Source organism: Mustela erminea, chromosome 1 (genome assembly GCF_009829155.1).
Source record: "Mustela erminea isolate mMusErm1 chromosome 1, mMusErm1.Pri, whole genome shotgun sequence".
Lineage (NCBI taxonomy): Eukaryota > Metazoa > Chordata > Mammalia > Carnivora > Mustelidae > Mustela > Mustela erminea.
In genome coordinates, this window is record NC_045614.1 from 215,361,692 (window position 1) to 215,380,441 (window position 18,750).

General features: G+C 42.3%; 1 protein-coding gene across 2 annotated transcripts in view; it reads right to left on the bottom strand.

Moving 5' to 3' along the window:
* The window catches only part of DSCAM (DS cell adhesion molecule), a 766,451-nt gene that overhangs the window by 317,161 nt on the left and 430,540 nt on the right, over positions 1-18,750 (bottom strand). The window contains exons 1-2 of one of the 2 annotated variants that reach the window (XM_032355385.1): positions 7,399-7,403; positions 3,962-3,966 (exon numbers count right to left, since the gene is read on the bottom strand). The exons of the other annotated variant lie outside the window; for it this stretch is intronic. The gene's annotated coding sequence lies outside the window, so the exon portion shown is untranslated. Of the gene's footprint in view, positions 1-3,961; positions 3,967-7,398; positions 7,404-18,750 lie in introns of those variants that run through there. 2 annotated transcript variants of the gene reach the window in all.

Sequence of the window (18,750 nt, forward strand, 5' to 3'; positions counted from 1 at the left end):
TCTTCCTTTGAAAATGTAAATAGCTGAAGACAGTTTTTACTGTTCAATTATAATTTGATGATAAACCAAAGGAAGGCAAAGGCATGAACCCCGAAGCGAGCTGTGGCACCCAGATGGGGAGTGACTCAGGATCCCACTCGCTGAAGCTGTCTGGTTGTCTTACAGAATATTTCTCTGCCTGCTACAGTTCAAGTTGGGGGATAATGCAATTTTGTGACTTTCGGTAAGTGCTAATATACCAATAATTCGCTTTATTTTATTGTTTGTTGTTTTTAGGTTCATTTGAAACTTCCTTTTTTTTTTTTAATTTTTTATTTGTTATAAACATATATTTTTATCCCCAGGGGTACAGGTCCGTGAATCACCAGGTTTAAACACTTCACAGCACTCACCAAAGCACATACCCTCCCCAATGTCCATAATCCCACCCCCTTCTCCCAACCCCCCTCCCCCCATCAACCCTCAGTTTGTTTTGTGAGATTAAGAGTCACTTATGGTTTGTCTCCCTCCCAATCCCATCTTGTTTCATTGATTCTTCTCCTACCCACTTAAGCCCCCATGTTGCATCACACTTCCTCATATCAGGGAGATCATATGATAGTTGTCTTTCTCTGCTTGACTTATTTCGCTAAGCATGATACGCTCTAGTTCCATCCATGTTGTCGCAAATGGCAAGATTTCATTTCTTTTGATGGCTGCATAGTATTCCATTGTGTATATATACCACATCTTCTTGATCCATTCATCTGTTGATGGACATCTAGGTTCTTTCCATAGTTTGGCTATTGTGGACATTGCTGCTATAAACATTCGGGTGCATGTGCCCCTTTGGATCACTACGTTTGTATCCTTAGGGTAAACACCCAATAGTGCAATTGCTGGGTCATAGGGCAGTTCTATTTTCAACATGTTGAAAATAGAACTGACCTTTTTTTTTTTTTTTAATTTGAGTCAGAACTTACCAGGCATCTTGACTTCGATAATTTTAGGTCTCAAATAGTTAAGTTATGAACACAATTCCTACAGCGCTTGGTTGTATTTTTATAAAGACTACACTTTTTTCCTTAACCAGTTGTTCACATAAAATAAAAATGGTTTATGGTTTCTAACACAAGTAAGAGCAATTCAAAAGGGCATGGATAAGAAAAAAATTCACAAAACAGATACCAATCTAGAATAATCTTTTTAAAAGAATGCAAATTAACAAAAAAAAAGTACAAAAATCTTTAAGTAAAAAAATTCACTTTTTAAACCATTTTAGTTATTTCAGGATATATTATAAATATGGTAGATATTAGAATAACTAGAAAAGCAAATGCTATATATTCTAGAAATTTTTGCTTTATCCTCCCCCAAAGAGAAAGCAACTAAAAATACCTTTTTCCACTTGTCATATGTCATCACACACCAGCATTTCTTACCAATACATACTCTGTATAATTGAAACATTCTTTCTTTCAATATATTTTGCAAACTTACATGATGTTTTAATAACCACCTCTTTTAAAGTACTGATCCACAGACAGTAAAGAGGAACACAAAGATCATGTGTGTCATTCCTGGCACCTCCCATCGGCAGCGGTGAGATGTAAGTGGAAGCGCTGTGTGTACCGCTTGCTTAGAAGCGCGGGGAAATGCACCGGGAGGAAGCAGCCGCACGCGTTCATTACTCTGCCCATTCTGAGAATGCACTATTCTCCAGGCACATTTAATTTACCACTTCTTGCTCCTGTAACATCTCACTTTTTTTTTTAACCACTTAGTACGCCAAATAAGACCCTTAAGACATGTTGTTTCAGAAGAACTTGAACTTCACTGGTTTCAAATATTCCTGAGGGGTTCATAGGAAGAAGGAATTGGCCCAGCTACTGTACCACATTGAAACTATCTCTGTCTAGTGCCTCATTTCCCACTGAAACCCGTTTCAAAATCGACCAACATTTTAAATCAAAACAAAGATGGAGAACGGAAGCCTTTGACAAGGAGAGAGCCCTGAAGACCCAGGGTCTGGGTTAGTCTGAACCCCCAGTGGAATTTTCAGGCTCAACAAGGACACAGAGTCTTTGGAGCACCAGATGTCTTGTCTCCATGGTGATAAGAAATCATCTTAACGGCTCCCTAACTTGCCACCACGTGCCATTTCCTGCCTTCTATCATCGGAGCCTTTTATAACACAGAGAAAAAAAAGGTTTGTTCACATCCTGAAAGGGGTTTGAAGAATGTAGTTCTGTTCAAATAAGCAAACACTGAGATACAAAATATGGGTATTAGTAATCGAAGCACACACGAACTCTGTCTCTGTCTCACATACACATATACATGCACACACATACACACACACACACACCTTTGCTACTCACAACTGTCTGGTAAGATACAACTGTGCAAAAAGCCAAAATTTTATAGGTGATTTTATTTCCCTTGGAAAGCCGTTAGCACTTCAGATGAACACACGTCTCAAACACAGTGCATACTTGGTGTCATGTTAAACGTGGCAGATCAGTCAACTGAATGATAGTGAATGATTTGGGGGGTTCTGGGTCATCATTATGGATATCAATTATTGAGCTACACTGCTGAGTTATTACAGGGATGTCTCAGAAGCTATCTTGGGTTCTCAACATGCACTAAATGGTTCCCAGATGTTGAAGTCCCAGTTCTGTTTTCAGCAGTGTATCTGCTCCTTCCTTTGCTACCAAGCAAACCAAGAGTTCTTCCCTCTGCTGCCCATGTCCCCATCAACACATCCACAAGGTGATACATTCAGTACTCTGAGAGGTGGAAACCAGACACAGCACAGTTGTTAGAGCATTGCATAAACTAAGAATCTGTGAGTCACGAGGAAGTGTTGGTGTGGTTCTCCAGTGTTATTGATGTGAGCTTGTATGCCAGTGCCACTAACAAGCCCACAGCTTGGGTCCAGGTCAGCCAGCTCAGCACAGGGGCTAGAGGGATATTTCTATCTGGAGACCTAAAGCTAGCAAAGAAAATGGAACATCCGCACAATTGAGAGTATTCTAGGAACACTCAGTGTTTAGGTCCCGCAGCTACACTCTTCCTGTTTCCTTTTCAAGTTTTTTATGCAATAGCATCAGAGCAGAAATTAAAACAGCGGCAGTCTTAGCCACCCATTTGCCCAGTTACATGTAGCTGAAGATCTGAGCTGCAGAAGGCAGGCATCAGAGACGTCCAGAAGGAAGCACATGGAAGCTGATGCTAGGAAATCCAGAGTTGAAGGGTATGCCATTTAGTGGGCCAGCAGTCTCCTGGGCTCTGGGAATCCAAAAAGGAATGAGACACAGCCTCTGTCTTCAGGGGGCTTATGACCTGAAGAGATTTCGGTCTTAGGGTAGGAGACACGGCATTAAGGAGAGGAAATGATATGGAAGGGAAAAAGCTAAAGTGTGATCAGGAAACCCTGTCTCACCTGGCTGAAGGGAACTGCTATACCAGGGAGGAAAACTGTATTATTACCAAACCTGCCTATGTCCTTGCAGATGGCTCCAACATAAATAATTAACTTTCTGTTTAAAGCCTCCTTCATTAATCTGCTTGTTCAGTCTACTCAGCTAATTTTTTTCTCATTTTTTTTTTTTTTTAAGATTTTATTTATTTATTTGACAGCGAGAGACACAGCAAGAGAGGGAGCACAAGCAGGGGCAGTAGGAGAGGGAGAAGCAGGCTTCCTGCCAAACAGGGAGCTAGGGAGCCCGATGCGGGGCTTGATTCCAGGAAACTGGGATCATGACCAGAGCCCAAGGCAGATGCTTAACGACTGAGCCACCCAGACACCCCTTTTTTCTTATTCTTTTTTCTTTTTAAGATTATTTATTTATTAATTTATTTGACAGACAGAAATGGCAAATAGGCAGGGAGGTAGGCGGGGCAGGGGGCACAGCAGGCTCCTCGCTGAGCAGAGAGCCCAATACGGGCCTCAATCCCAGGGCCCTGAGGTCATGACCTGAGCTTTAAGCCACTGAGCCCCCCAGGTGCCCCCTTTTTTCTCATTCTTATAAAGAATCAAGTTAAAAGATCTTTTCCTTGGTACCAGGTAGAACAAGCTTACCCGCCTGTAAGGATTTCTCATTGTGGGAGAAAGAGATGGGTTTACTCATTTGTTAAGGAAAAAAAAAAAAAATCGAGCAAAGGCAAAAAAAGAGAGAGCGAGAAAGAGAGATAATAAGAAACAGACTCTTAACTACAGAGAATAAACTGATGGTCAGCAGAGGGAAGGTTGGGGGGGTGGATGGGAGAAGTAAGTGATGGGGGCTCTGGAGGGCACCTGTCCTGATGAGCACTGAGTGATGGACTGAATTGTTGGAGCACTACTGTGCACATGAAAAATGACATAACGCTGTAAGTTAACTACGCTTGAATGAAAGTTAAAACTTAACACGAAAAAAGAGTAAAAAGTAAAAACAAAGGTAACTAAAACAACAGTGACAACAACCACCACCACAACAACTGGGTTTTAGAATCCAGTGGCTCCAGATCCCCAACCTGTCAAAGTCACCTTCCAGACAAGACATTCAGCCTCTTTAAACTCGGGCTTGTGTATGTAGGAAAGGCAGGTGGTGAAGAGCTTCCTCTTCATTCCGGTGTTGAAGCTCAGATTACTGCGTGCCTGTCGTGTCTCAGGTAGTCACGCATCAAATAGGGGTATCTAGAGAAGCAGGCATGATGTGTGTTATTTTGCTGTTCTGCTGGGCTTGGTCAGTGGTCTGCCAACCTCATGAGCACAAAGCTGGCCAGGGCCGTCAGCCTGCCTGGGCCAGACAGGGAAGAGCCCACAGACACAGTATTGAATTGTTCAAGTATTTGCTGACTTCTCCGAAGCAGCCTCATGTAGCAGGAAAAGCATCTGAGTGGAAACAGCCCAGCTGAGTTTTACATCACATTCCTGCCACTTGAAGCTATGTCATCATGGGCAAAATATTTCCCAAACCCCCGTGAGCCAGGATCACACAACAAGGAACTGGCAGGGTGTGGAGGGACTGAACAAGGTCTGCAGAGCAGCTTGCTAAATTCCAGGGTGCGGCTGCGGGCAGAGGACGGCCGTGCCAACACCATCCTCGGACATCCTCCACGCAGGGAGCTGGGACATTTGTGGAAACCCAAGGTCTTCCTCTACAATCATCATCATGTGATTTGACTAAGAATATTCCCTGTATATTGGTCAGTATCTAAACACAAGACAGATATTCTGAAGTTTTCCAAAGTAACCATTTCTCACCCTTTGTATCTCATCCAACGCAAGGTCCTTCTGTTCCTCCTTTGAAGATACATCCAGAATGGTACGCTTCCCCATCTCTGCTACACGCCCTGGTCTGGAGGTCCCAGGCTTGTCTCACTCTGTTTCTACTGCTCCTCCCAGCCTGTTCCCCATCCAGCAGCCGTGGTCATTCAGCACAGTAGATCAGATAGATCATTTACAGTCCACTGGATCCCACTCAACTGAATTATTCATGGTGGCCTACAATGGCTCAGGCTTTGACCATATTTCCAAAAGCCATTCACCCCCTCTCTCCCTTTGCCACCACAGTCCAGCCAACCTGTCCTCTTAATTGCTCTACCTGAGGAATCCTGAGCCCATCTCTCTGCCTGGCTGACTCCTTCTTATCTTTCTAGCCTCAGTTCCTAAATCAACTTTCCAGCAATGCCAGCCCACATGAACGTACCCACGGTCACTCATGCTCACAGAGCTTGATTTTATTACATCTACGTGAGGTTGCCTCGTGTATGTTTAAGATTGGCATAACATCTCTCTCCTCCAACCAGAATAGCAGAAACTTGATTTGCCTTGCTCGATTTTTCATCTCCATTACTCAGAGCGGTGCCTAGCTGTGCTATCTAGAAATATTTGTTCAGGAGGTGGGCGGCTGAAATGGTCTATCATTGCTTGTATACAAATGTGTCTCTTCTTAAGTCTGGGTAAAAAGCAAGCAAGCTGAAATACCTCTTTTTAGGTTTCAACATGTAACTGTCTCATGTATAATACATAAATACCGTATTTTTTTTTCCCCTCTAGGAGCGACTATAATATATTCTTTTATGAAAATGAGCATATTTTAAGATTTTGCTGTTAATTATTCTTTCATTATGCTCTCTGGCTTTTTCCCATGCAGCCGGGCTGTAAGCTCTTCAATAGGGGCAATACTATGTTCAGGAAGATTTTAAATGCGTATTTGATTTTTCACTTAGTCAGAAATATATCTTAGGGGTTTTTTGCTTTTGCAATCTGAACTGAGTTAATAGTAATTAAAAGAACAGATGGTTCTTCTAATAGGATGCCAACTGGTAGCGTAACACAATGAAACTTTTATCAGCTGTGCCTGCCACCTCCAAGTGACAGCCGGCTGTGTCATGAAACTGAGCTTTGTCCCGGGCGCTTTCCATAACAGTCTCCAAGAAATAAGAGGAAGATTGAAAGCTAAGTTCTAAGTATACGGTGCCAGAAACAAGATGAGCTTCTGAATGGATATCTTAACACTTTGGGGGGTTTGAAAGCTGAATTAGCATTAACTAAAATAGAAGTGGAAGCAGATAAATATATATATATACCATATATATATACACACACACACCCATATATATAAATATGCATATTTTTATATGCATATTTATATATATTTAAAATCTATGATAAAGTTAAAGTTATTGCCTTCTCTTAATTCAGATGTAGAGTAGAATGGAATTGAAGTCTTCCTTTGGTTCTGAGGTAGATCTGTTGTGTGATGTGACGGCGGACGCCAAGCCACAGTTAGATATCTGTGTGAAGAAGCAGCTACAGAAACAACTTGGACAGGTGAGTGGCCTGATAAAAATGATTGTTCAAAGAAAATTATGTTGAAAGCTGCATATAAGGGAGAGGAGTAGGTCCTCAAGATAAGACTTCTAACCTGGTGTTGTGGGTTGAAGTGGGTTCCCATCCCCCCAAATTCAGGAGTTAAGTTCTAAACCCCAAGACCACATTCCAAATATGTGGTCTTATTTGGAAATAGGTTCATCACAGGTGTAATTAGTTAAGATGAGGTCATACTGACGTAGGGTGCACCTCTAATTGAATGTGGTGGTTGTCAGAACAAGTGGAAATTTGGACACAGACATCTAGGTTTTGGCAGTAGTCCTAATCAGAGCTAACAGGTATTACCTGCTTAGTCTGAACATCCTGTGTTTTGACCCATTTGGTTCTCACAACAACCCCACAAGACAGGCACTGTTATTACTCCCACTTTATAGATGAGAACAATAAGGAACAGAAATTAAGTGACTTGCCCATGTTCCTACAACTTTTGGTATCCCCACCAGCATGTTACCCTGGTATCATGCCTGGGAGCTCACAGCCCTGCTCTGGGATGTGTCCCAAGACACAAAGCACAGGAACAGGGATAGTAGAACATAAGTGACACATCCCGAATCATTTAAGCCAAAGAATAAACAGAACTGGATTAGGTGAAGAGTGTTCCAAGTGCTCAGTCTGAAGAATGGACAGGACTGTGATGGTGCTGACAGGCAAAGAAGCCGGGGAGGGTGTCTGTTTTCATAGGGAAGGCATGCTTCCTTATGGTGTGTGACAGAAGTCAGGCTGGAGACAGAGCTCTGGGGATCAAACTCTGCATTCCACAAAGCCCTTCATGTGAACTGATGCCCAGGAACCCCCCAGGTCAGGAGTGGAGGAAAAGGGGTAGCAAGACATAGCAAGAAAAAGGAGGGACAGAGACCCCAGGAGGGCGTGGAATTCTGAAAACCAGGTGGGGAGGACTTCCAGAAAGGATGGTAGAGACATAAGCATTGCATCTCCCTATCAGCACAAACTAGAATTCACATGTGACCTAAAAGAGTCTCCGTGTCATCTTCTGTACAGTGGGGAGGTATTACCTTCCAGAAAATACTGCAATGTTGAGTAAGAACATCCATGTGAGTGCCTGCTAGGGAAAGCCATTCTAAAATAGTTGTAATCTGCAATAAAATGCAATGATAAAGTATCCCAGTTGGCTAGGTCAATAAAAATATTAAATATCTAGCTACAGACAGCTAGGCATGTCTACAATGAGCTTAAAGATTGCTACAAATCATTACCAAAGGGCAAAATAGTGTAAGACTTGGGTAAATGAAGAGGCATGAATCCCAGAATTAGACAGCCTGATATTGCAAAAATGTCCACCATCCACAAATGAAATTAATTGTATTTTGATTGATTTCTGAATGGAATTTATCTAGAACTTGACAAAAGTCAATGTGGATTAAAACAAGATGTGATTTTTCACCCAGGAGATTAGGAAAACATTAAAATATGCAATAATATGTAGTCTTCACAGGGCATGGGGAATGCACACATACTGTAGGAGCATAAATGGGGGACGTCTTGGTTTTTGGTGGGCTCTCCAGTGGCCTATTTCAAATATAGAAATTGCATACAGTTCCCTCCAGCTTGACCCTTCAAAGAGCCTGTCCTATGGAAAGACTCAAACATGTGCACACACCAATGCAAGCAGAAGAAGTACACCTTGGCCTGTGCAAATGTGAAAAACCATAAACAAACCTAAATGCCAATCAAGGGGTGAATAAATGAACTGCTGGTGTATCCATACTATGCAGCCCTTTAAAAGACAATAAGGTACAACACCCAGTGCACCATGCAATATGTAACAATGAGTCTTGGAACACTGAAAAAAATAAAATTAAAATAAAATAAAATAACAAAAATAAAATAAAATAATAAAATAGACAACAAGGTAAATGTAGGCAGGCTGCAATACTGCATGTGAAGATTTGCAAGACATCAAATACAGTGAGTATAGGACACTTCATAATGTCCTGTATGAAAGGCAATGGATGTGTGCCTGTGTATAAATTTGTGTAAATGAACGGAGAGCAAGGTGTCAGAAGATACCCACCAAAATGTCAGCTGTAGTCACCTCTGAAGTCACCAGCAGACTAGGGCAAGGGAAGGGAGAATTACAGGTTTTATTTCATAGTCTCGGGTGTTTGAGTATCTTAAAGGAAGACTCTATTAGTGCACTGCTTGTGCCGTTGAAATTTATTCTGAAGAAGGTGTCAGTGGGTGGTGAGCATATGGACGCGGCAGGCGTAGACCAAACTCATTTGAGCAACACGACAGAGAGGAAGGAGAAAAATCCAGGATAATATTTATATTGGAGTAAATGTGTCAAAGGATGGCCTTTTGTTAAGGTTGGTTTTCAGTCTGATCACATTGACGCCTACCAAAAAGCATAAGGGGGGCTTTCAATATTTACCCTGATCTTTGAAACCGTCCGTCCCTCCAACAATCCAACCCCAATGTCTCAGCAGTGGGTAGCGGATCTCCTGATCTCCCAACCCTTCTTTGGTAACACAGGGCTTTACCCATCATTGTATTGAATCTAGTCTGTTTGCATGTGTAACTCTGCCTCCCCCAATGTCAGCAACCTCTCCAGGGCAGGTCAATCCCGGTGTTTGCCTTACTTACCTACTGTTTCCCCCCACCTCACTCAGTGTTGAATTAAATGCTCATTTGAATACTGATGACCTACTTATTTTGGATTTTTCCTGAAAATTGGCTCAGTACACAGGGCATCATGTTTTCAGGATCTGCTGTGCTTACAAAAGTGTCACCAAGATATTCAAAGGAGTCCTGAAGCACCAGCCTAGAGCTTGGGTTGCCTGGAGGAAATCACTTGCTCACAAAGGATGACGTTACCCCCTCCCCACACACACACACACATGGGGCCTGAAGAATAAACTAGGAACCCTGGGCTAGATCTGATAAGTAAGGAGTGATTTGGCGTACATATGTTAAATTCTCTCAGAGCAATCTAAGACATTTTTCTTATGTAAATAAAATTCTCTCAGTGAAATTCTCCTGCAGTTAAATGAGGCTCAATTATACACTACTAATTTCAGCCTGCACACTGCATTCCAACTGTATACCTAATTACCCTATTTAGTCTCTTAATGATCAGATCTTCGGTCTTGAGCAGATAGTGCAGTCTGCCATTAATCTTTCCTCTAGTTAGATTCCAAGTTATTTAAATGAATAAATCCTTGGAAAGAATAGAATTTGATTTTCAAAGGAATTATTTTAAGGATTTTTTTTTTTTTTAAAGAGCCGAAGAAACTTATAAAATTTAAATTGTTATGTCTTCATTTATATGATGAACAGAACCGTTTAGGGCCCTGATATCTAGGAACAAATATTTTGGTGGGGGAGAAAATCAAAACAAGTAAATAGACAAAGAAAATAATTACAAAATGAGATAAGGGCTCTAAGGATAAGGGAATTAAGGCATGGAGGCTGAATCCACATGAATAGAATTGCTGTTTAGACAGGGTGGGGCAGGAAGGGTTTCTGCGGAGGGTCCTTTTGGCAGGAGGCACAGTGGATGGGAGAGTAGGGCTGAGAGAAAGAAAGAAAAGAAAGCATGTGCCAAGGTCCTGAGGTGGGGAAATGGTGGCACATTCAAGCAGTTGAAATAAAATAAGTTTTGGAAGTAGAATTGACTGGATGTGGATTTGGCCTGGAGGCTGGGGTGTAGGTTTGGGGGAGGGGTGAGGCAACTTGTAGGTTTGGGGGAGGGGTGCTGGCAACTGGAGAGGGAAACATTCGCTGGAAAGGAGAAGCCTTGGGGCATGGCACTGGTTGTCTATGGGTGACTTATTTTGGACTTTTGGGCTTTAACAGATTGTGGGGAAGGTAAGAAAAAGAATGCCATGAGGGCTGCTTGTCATATCGGGGTAACTCCCATCTGGAAAGACGCATCAACAGTATTCCCTGTCCCATGAGATTTCTGACTTTGAGGTAGGAAGAGCATACGTATTTCATGCTGATCACCTGTTCCAGTTGTGGCTGTGTGATACCGTGCTCATTAAAAAGCAACCTTTTCAGAAAGGAAAAGAAAGACGAGAAGAACAAAACACCATTCTTCAATCTGCAATGCCTGTGCCTACGCTGGCTGACCATGCTGTGGACCCAAGAGGCACGGGAGCCCCTGGGCTTCTTTATGAAACACACTGAAAATTAATCATAAAGTTAGTCTGCCTCATGCATATGACATATGGCTATGGGAAAGAATTTAGAAAAATAGGAACCATTAAGGCTGAAAATAGACACAGTGGCCACTTAATATTACAGGATAATGGTTCTTCCCATGGTGGGCAGTGACCTATTAATGGGCTGTGAAATCAATTTCATGGATTGTAACTTTGTTTTTAAAAAATAAAATAGAGTCGATGGAACGGATTGGCGTGCATCACAAATAGGACGGGTAAGTCTTCTGTGAAAGCTTTGTTTGAATTCACAGGAGCCCATACAGATTGCGGACCCTATGTCTATGGCTATGTCTATAGACCCTTTGTCTATGTCTGTGTGCATGTGTCTCTGTATACATATGTGCTTACTGGGTCCCTACAAAATGTCTTTTTCCCTATGTATTTCTTACTGTGAGTAAATGAAAAAAGTTTGGAAGAGCACTGTTAAGCGTCTGGCAATCTGGCTGTTCTTTTTCACTAGGTTTCCCACCTCCAGGCAAGTCTCATGGTCTTCATCTATCTGGAATACTTAAAGTCTTCCCTTCACAGACGCAGACTGGCAAGGCTCTAAGGCCGCAGATGGGGTGGTCCTTACAGTCACAGTGGCAGATGAAGCCACTGACTTCTTTTCTCAGCTGCATCATTTGAAAGTCTTAGATTACCTCTGTTTCTTGACCATGCAAGAAAGTGTCTACAGGAATTACAGGGAATCTACTGAACATTCGTGCAAATCTGCATGCAAGTATATAGTTACAAATCTCCCTCCCCTGCAACCATGGTAGAAATCATGTTGGATACAGCTCCCGGATATTGGATACCAAATCCTCTTGTTTTCAAGTGGTCTGATCCAATGGGATTAGGTAGAATCTATGCCAGTTTCCATGCCCCAGAGCCTTAGGCTGTAAGAGTAACTCAATTTCCCAAATGGCTTCTCAGCATCTAGCTGACCATGAAACCTATCGCCTGTCAGAGTCTTTCCTAACAAAACATTACTAATACAGTCATATAGCAATTGTGGAGCTGGTAATGGGGTTGAAGGTCACCCCATAGCTAAAGGCTAATTTCTAATTATAGGGAAAGAAAACTCACCATAAGTGTATGAGCCATACAAAGCATGATGAAACAGTGCCAGTTCAATATACATTTGTGTTGAGGTAAAGAAACACTGAAAGATAATATGTCCATGATGAATCAGGATGAGACAGGGCCACTGTTGGAACACAGGCTGATGAGATTTTACAAAGCAATGCCGTGAGCACATACATTGAGAAGTTTTTACCCGACACGTGTCATCAGTGCTTCCAAGTCTTCCACAGGGAAAGCCTCTGGAGGGCGGCTCCCACCTACCCACCAGCTGTGTGCCTCTGTCTTCCTTTTGCTCTTATTTTCAGGATGTTCTGTGAGGACAAATGATCTCTGCTCCTCCCCCAACACTTGTTGATCTCCTTTTTCTTTTTCCTTAATCACAGGAAAAGTAAGCCACTGGCTAAGAGCCCTTGGAGGGCAGCTGAATCTGGCCAGAATTTAATATTACTGTTTTGTTTTCACTATATTTGCATTGTTTTTAATTTGAGAATCTTTTTATTAAGTTTTGTATTTTAATTCCAGTATAGTTAATGTATGGTGTGATGTTAGCTTTGGGCATACAATACAGTGATTCACCTCTTCCATAGGACACCGGGCGCTCACCACAGCAGGAGCACTCCTTCATCCCATCACCTTTTTGGGGAAGTGGCCGTCCCCAACCCACCGCCCCTCTGGGGACCATCAGTGTGTTCTTTGTAGTTAAGAGGCTGGTTCTTGCTTTGTCTCTCTTTCTCTCTTTTCCCTTGGCTCATTTATTTTGGTTCTCAAATTCCACATATGAGTGAAATTTTTCACTATATTTGTATTTGATACACACAAACACACCTATACATAGCTAACCATACTACTTAAAGGCAGCAATGCACGTATTCTTTAAGATTATATTGACTTCAGACAATATGAGTCCTGTAGACAGATAAATAACAGAGAAGATGATATTCAGTGACTGCAGAAATCGTAAAGGTGGTTCATGAATGACCAAACTTTGTGATGCACTATGTGCATGATGCTTCCAAGGAGAGTGAATTATATACATTGTTGCTTGAAGAAAAGGAAGGCCAGACAGATCTGGACTCACAGAGGGCCCAGTCAGGACAAAGCTGGTGACCTGGGAAAGCACAGGACAGGCCGTCCGTGTGTTACACCACTGAGGGCGTGAGCAGTACAGTAGGCTGCTGGGAGGCCCAGGGCTTGGTGCCAGGATAGTGGCAGATGATTTCCAGTCTGCAAGTCAAGAGCTAAACCCAAGTGAAGCAGAGGTCCAATTATGGTTGGAGAGGGAGCAGAACCCAATGTAGACGATGTTTCCAAAGCCAGGCAACAAGACATTCAGTGGCAGGGGAAGCCACTGGGGCAGCCCCAGGCCAGAGCAGAGAGAGACAGGGCAGAGGGCTCAGCATCACGACAAGGGGTCCCCAGTCCACAAGGGACCTGTGCTATAGAGGAAGTTCCGGCCTTACAGCGATCTATGTCTTCCGACTTGCCCTGCTGCTATGTCCTCAGTCCCTCATCCTCCTTCCCTTTTTCATGTAATTAAAGAAATACAAACCGCCCACAGGCAGAAAATGTTCACCTGCGTGCCCACCACACAGAGCTGACCACTGTTAACACCCTTACGTGCTCTACTTATTCTAAGGAAACAAATAACACTTTACAAAAAAAGGATAAATTCCTCTTTGTTCCCTCTCCTCTCCTATCTTTTCCTCCTAAAATGCCATCATTATCAGGATTTTTAAAAAATATTGTATTTATTTAGTTGACAGAGAAGGATCACAAGTAGGCAGAGAGGCAGGCAGAGGTGGGGGGAAGCAGGCTCCCCACTGAGCAGAGAGCTGGATGCAGGGCTAGATCCCAGGACCCTGAGATCATGACCTGAGCTGCCCCACAGGATTTTATTATATGTATTCTGTTCTGTTTTTATTCCATTGCCCACACCTACGTGTCCACCTCCATGAAGTGGACATCTATTTTTCTGTATCTTCTTTCTTTTTTCAAATTTACATAAACAGCTTACTGTTTACTATGGGAAAACTTGCTTTTTCCACCCAACATTATGTTTTTTAAACTATACACGTTGATACAGAGAAATCAAATTCACTCTTTTTGATATAAGTATAGCATCATATTGTCTAAATAGAAGTCATGCTAAGCACCACAAGGGAGCTCAGAGGAGGCACGTGTCTTTCTGGGTTGTTTTTTTTTTTTTTTTCATTGCTGTGTCTCAGCACCTGGAACAGTGCAACACACACACACACACACACACACACACACACACACACACACACAGTAGTTGCTCATTAAGTATGAACCCAAAAATGAACGTGTCCTTTCGTTCCATGACTGATGGGCTTTGAGAGTCCACTATAGTCAGAGTCTCAGACAAGCTTTACCTAGAGGTAGTCCTGACGCAGACGCGTCTTCCTCCATATGTAATTACTGGGTCGAGAACTTGTGTTTGCAGTTTTCCTGGCTTCTCCACCTTGTGACTTCTGAAAGGTCTGCCGTCTCACACCGTGGGTCAATGCTCTGGCTGTCCAGACTGGTGTTTGTGAGGCACTGACAACAGGGCCAGAGCGCATGCGGTTGGTTTTGCAATCCCTCTCCCTCCCCCGTGTACATTTTTAAATTGATAAACCTTGGGGCAGCGGGATGTCTCAGTCGGTTTTAGCATCCGACACTTGGTTTCAGCTCAGGTCTTGATGTCAGGGTCGTGAGTTTGAGCCTGTGCCCAGCTCCACGCTCAGTGCCAAGTCTGCTTGAGATTCTGTTCTCCCTTGGCCCCTCCCGGCTGTGTGCTCTCTCTGTGTCCAAAATGAATACATGAATCTTTTAAAAAAGGTAAACCTTTATAGGAAAGGAGAAGTGGAATTACTCCAAGTAATGACATAATCCCAAATATAAAATAAGTGGGAATAATGATTCACAGCCGAGACAGGGCTCCTCCGGGGCCAACGTGGTATGGTTGTCAAGGCCAGGCTCACGGCCTTCCAGCAAGCCGAGTCCCTTTCTAACCAGGGCTGCCGGTGGCAACAAGGAGCTCGGGGTCGCAGGTGGTCCGTCGTGCCAGGCCTTCCGGGAGGAGCGCCGCCGAGCAACCCTGCGTAAAGGCAGTCTCATGCTCCATTACACCACACCCCTCCCCCACCCCCGGCAACGTACTAGCCTTGCAGCTCCAACGCAGGGCTTGTACTTCCTGTTTCCCGAGGCCACCTCCCCGGCAAATGTAAATGAAAGGAGGCCATTGAAAAGGAACGCTTGAGTCAAGCATATTTATTTCTCTTTGTCCAGCAACTCCTAACGGGTTCTGTCACTTCCTTGGAACAATTAAAAGAAAAACACTTGCACTGTCCTAAGTCTCGGCAAGACTTCAAAATTCTGAGCCCTCAGCTGAAGGCAGCTGTAGAAAGGACAAGACTCTTCCGAGACTTGCTTTGAACATTCTACTCAAGGTGCAGGGACTGGGGTGGCTTGGGGGACACCCCACCCGGCCACCTCGCCAGGCCCTAGAGCGGCCACTTCTTGGAGAGCACTGGTATCCCCTGCTGGCCTGAGGCCCCACAGGCTCGCCCTGGGGGACGAGACTGAACTCGTGGTGGGAAACACAGGCTCAGAACTGCTATCAGAAATGAAATCGCGGAGTCCTGTGGGATCTGCGCAACCTTAAAATCTCCTCATAATGGCACGTGGTTCCCACTTTATTGATCTCTAACCAATTCCTTTTCACTCTTTCTTGGGCCCAGAGAGAAAGTAGTGATCAGCAGAATTCCGTTACAACGGTACCCTATCAGATAGATTACTTTTCAGTTTCAAATGTAAGCAATCATGATTCTCAATTCCACATGTATTTCTTAATTATTACTGTTATTACCTTAGGCTAATCAAGTGAAACAGTGAGAGTGGAGAAGGAGCAAAGAAATCTGTAGCTGGCTGTGATCAATTCATTGTAAACACCACTGCACTCAGACCAACTTCTTTTTTTTTAAAGATTTTATTTATTTATTTGACAGACAGAGATCACAAGTAGGCAGAGAAGCAGGCAGAGGGAGAGGAGGAAGCAGGCTCCCTGCTGAGCAGAGAGCCTGATGTGGGGCTCTATCCCAGGACCCTGGGATCATGACCTGAGCCGAAGGCAGAGGCTTTAACCCACTGAGCCACCCAGGCGCCCCTCAGACCAACTTCTTAATTAATTATTACTTTTAACTGCATTCTTGCTAGAAAACCATCTAATGAATTTTCCTTTAAATATTGAAATAAAATTCCTCCTTGAGTTCCTTTTGGTCATTTATGTCACAAAAACACGGCATATTATTTAGAATCCTATTTTCCTATTTTTCTTTCAAATAATTTAATAAGGTCAACAAGTCAAAAGTAGGTTACAGCAACATTCATTTCTGACAATGTAAAAGATTAATTATTATGAAATGCTTGCACAGAAGAAACTAGAGATGGCGGGTCAACATAATAAACATCCATTTCAATGAGCATCTGAGCTGTTGAGTAAGGAAAATTCCTTAGGGACCTAGAAGTGAGAAAGAAATCAAACACTTTCAAACATTCTAGAACAAAGATCTCGTTGATGCTATGAGTGTCGTGGGACATCTGGTCTCCTAGGAAGCAATGAGGAAAGGAAAGAAAAGGCTTCAGTCCTGGAAGAGATGAGGAAGGATCTGCAGAAAGTCAAAACCTTCCCCACAGGGCAGACCAGAAGAGAACAGTTCTTACCAAACACCCTCGCTTGTCTCTGCCTGGGCTTTGGGTAGGAAACATGTCTGACCACAGCACAAGACTGGCTTAGCTTTGGGGTTTAGATGTACGCTACCTACAGGGCCTAAAAAACTTTATGCCAGGAAATTAGCATAGAGTAACCCACTTCCCAAGACCAAGGGACGGAAGCAAAGGTCAATCTTCCCTACCAGGGATGTTTAAGCCCAACACTGAGTTCCCAATCCTAAACCAAGAACATCGTAAAGAACAATTTACTCTAGAAAAATCAAAAGGAACAACAGAGACCCCAGATAATGGAATAACTTGGTACAGTTATTCCATTATCCATTATATTATATCATATTTTATATATGTTTTTTATATATATATACATATTCCATTATCCATTATATTATGTGTCCATTATATTAATGACTAAATTAATGTTTTTTTAAGATTTTATTTATTTGATAGACAGAGATCACAAGTAGGCAGAGAGGCTTCCTGCCAAGCAGAGGGCCAGATGCGGGGCTTGATCCCAGGAACCTGAGGTCATGACCTGAGCCGAAGGCAGAGGCTTAACCCACTGGGCCACCCAGGTGCCCCTCCACCCATGTCTTAAACTGGGAGGCATCTATTTCCTATTTGAAAAACCAAACCATGTGCTTTGCTGTTTACAAAGAAATTTTATGGCCATTACTATATTGAATCTCCATAGCAAAACTATGAACATAAAGGCCATTTTAAGACATAGACCCTCATTCTCCAACGATTCCTCAGATTGTGTTCTTTGAAAATATCTGACACAATTCTAAGAAATGTCAACTTTACATTTTGAGAGTTGTGTCCAATCTTAAGAAAGCCTATGAGAATGCATTCCAATGCAAATGAGGTATGGTTCCATGAATTCATTGCTCAAGGGTATGCAAGTCTTTCTTTTTTCTTTTTTCTTAAATTCCCTATATTTTCTTCCCATATTTTCTCACCTAGGAATTGCTCACAAATTCTGTGTGGAACACATTCACTTCCTATTTGTTTACATAAACATTTCTCACAGCAAATATGGTGGACAGTGTAAGGATCCTATACCATTCAGATGCTGGGGATATACAGCATGGCAAATTTACCTTTTCCTTCAATCTAATTCAACACGTGTTTAATCAAAGCAGGATAATCCTTTATAAAGGATGAATAAAATCCCTTGCATTTTAAGATAATTTGCTCTCTTCTTGAAAGACAGTACAAAAGGGCTTTCTCCAGCATACATTTTACTCATTTTGATACCATCTGATAAATTATTCTCTTGTCATGCTGAGAAAACTTCAACTTGTCATTTGAGCGAGGATATAATAAAGTCGTTATAAATGTCGAGCACTGAAACCATCTTTCTTTCATTTCTGGATATTAAATTTTAATTAGAGAACATCCCTTTAAATAACCAGTATTTTATAGAGAGAAATAGCATAAATGAAGGCCATAAGGAAAAAGCTAATATTTTAAAAACGACAACAGACTGGGTACTACTTTTTCGCGAACTCATTCTGAAGATATCCACTGTATGTAACAAACACCACGAAGGATGATACAAAAACAAGGGTGACCCCATCACAGATATTTTAGCATTAATACTTTACAGGCTTATTTACAAAGTGCTTTGTTAAATTCCTCAAATCATTTCAACCATATGAACCAAGTTGACAGGGATCATACCATCGAAACCACAGCCAGCGTATTACATTTATATAATGAAATTTTTAAAAGAATATAATAAAATTATTGATTTTACTTAAAAAATAGCTAAAGTGCAACAGAAATCTGGATTCAGCTGGCTTAGGTTAATGAAAGGCACGAGAACAGCGTACCTTTAACTCTTGTTCTAAAAAGAAAATACACTGTATTCTAATCACTAGGTGGATAAGCACTCTCCAAAAG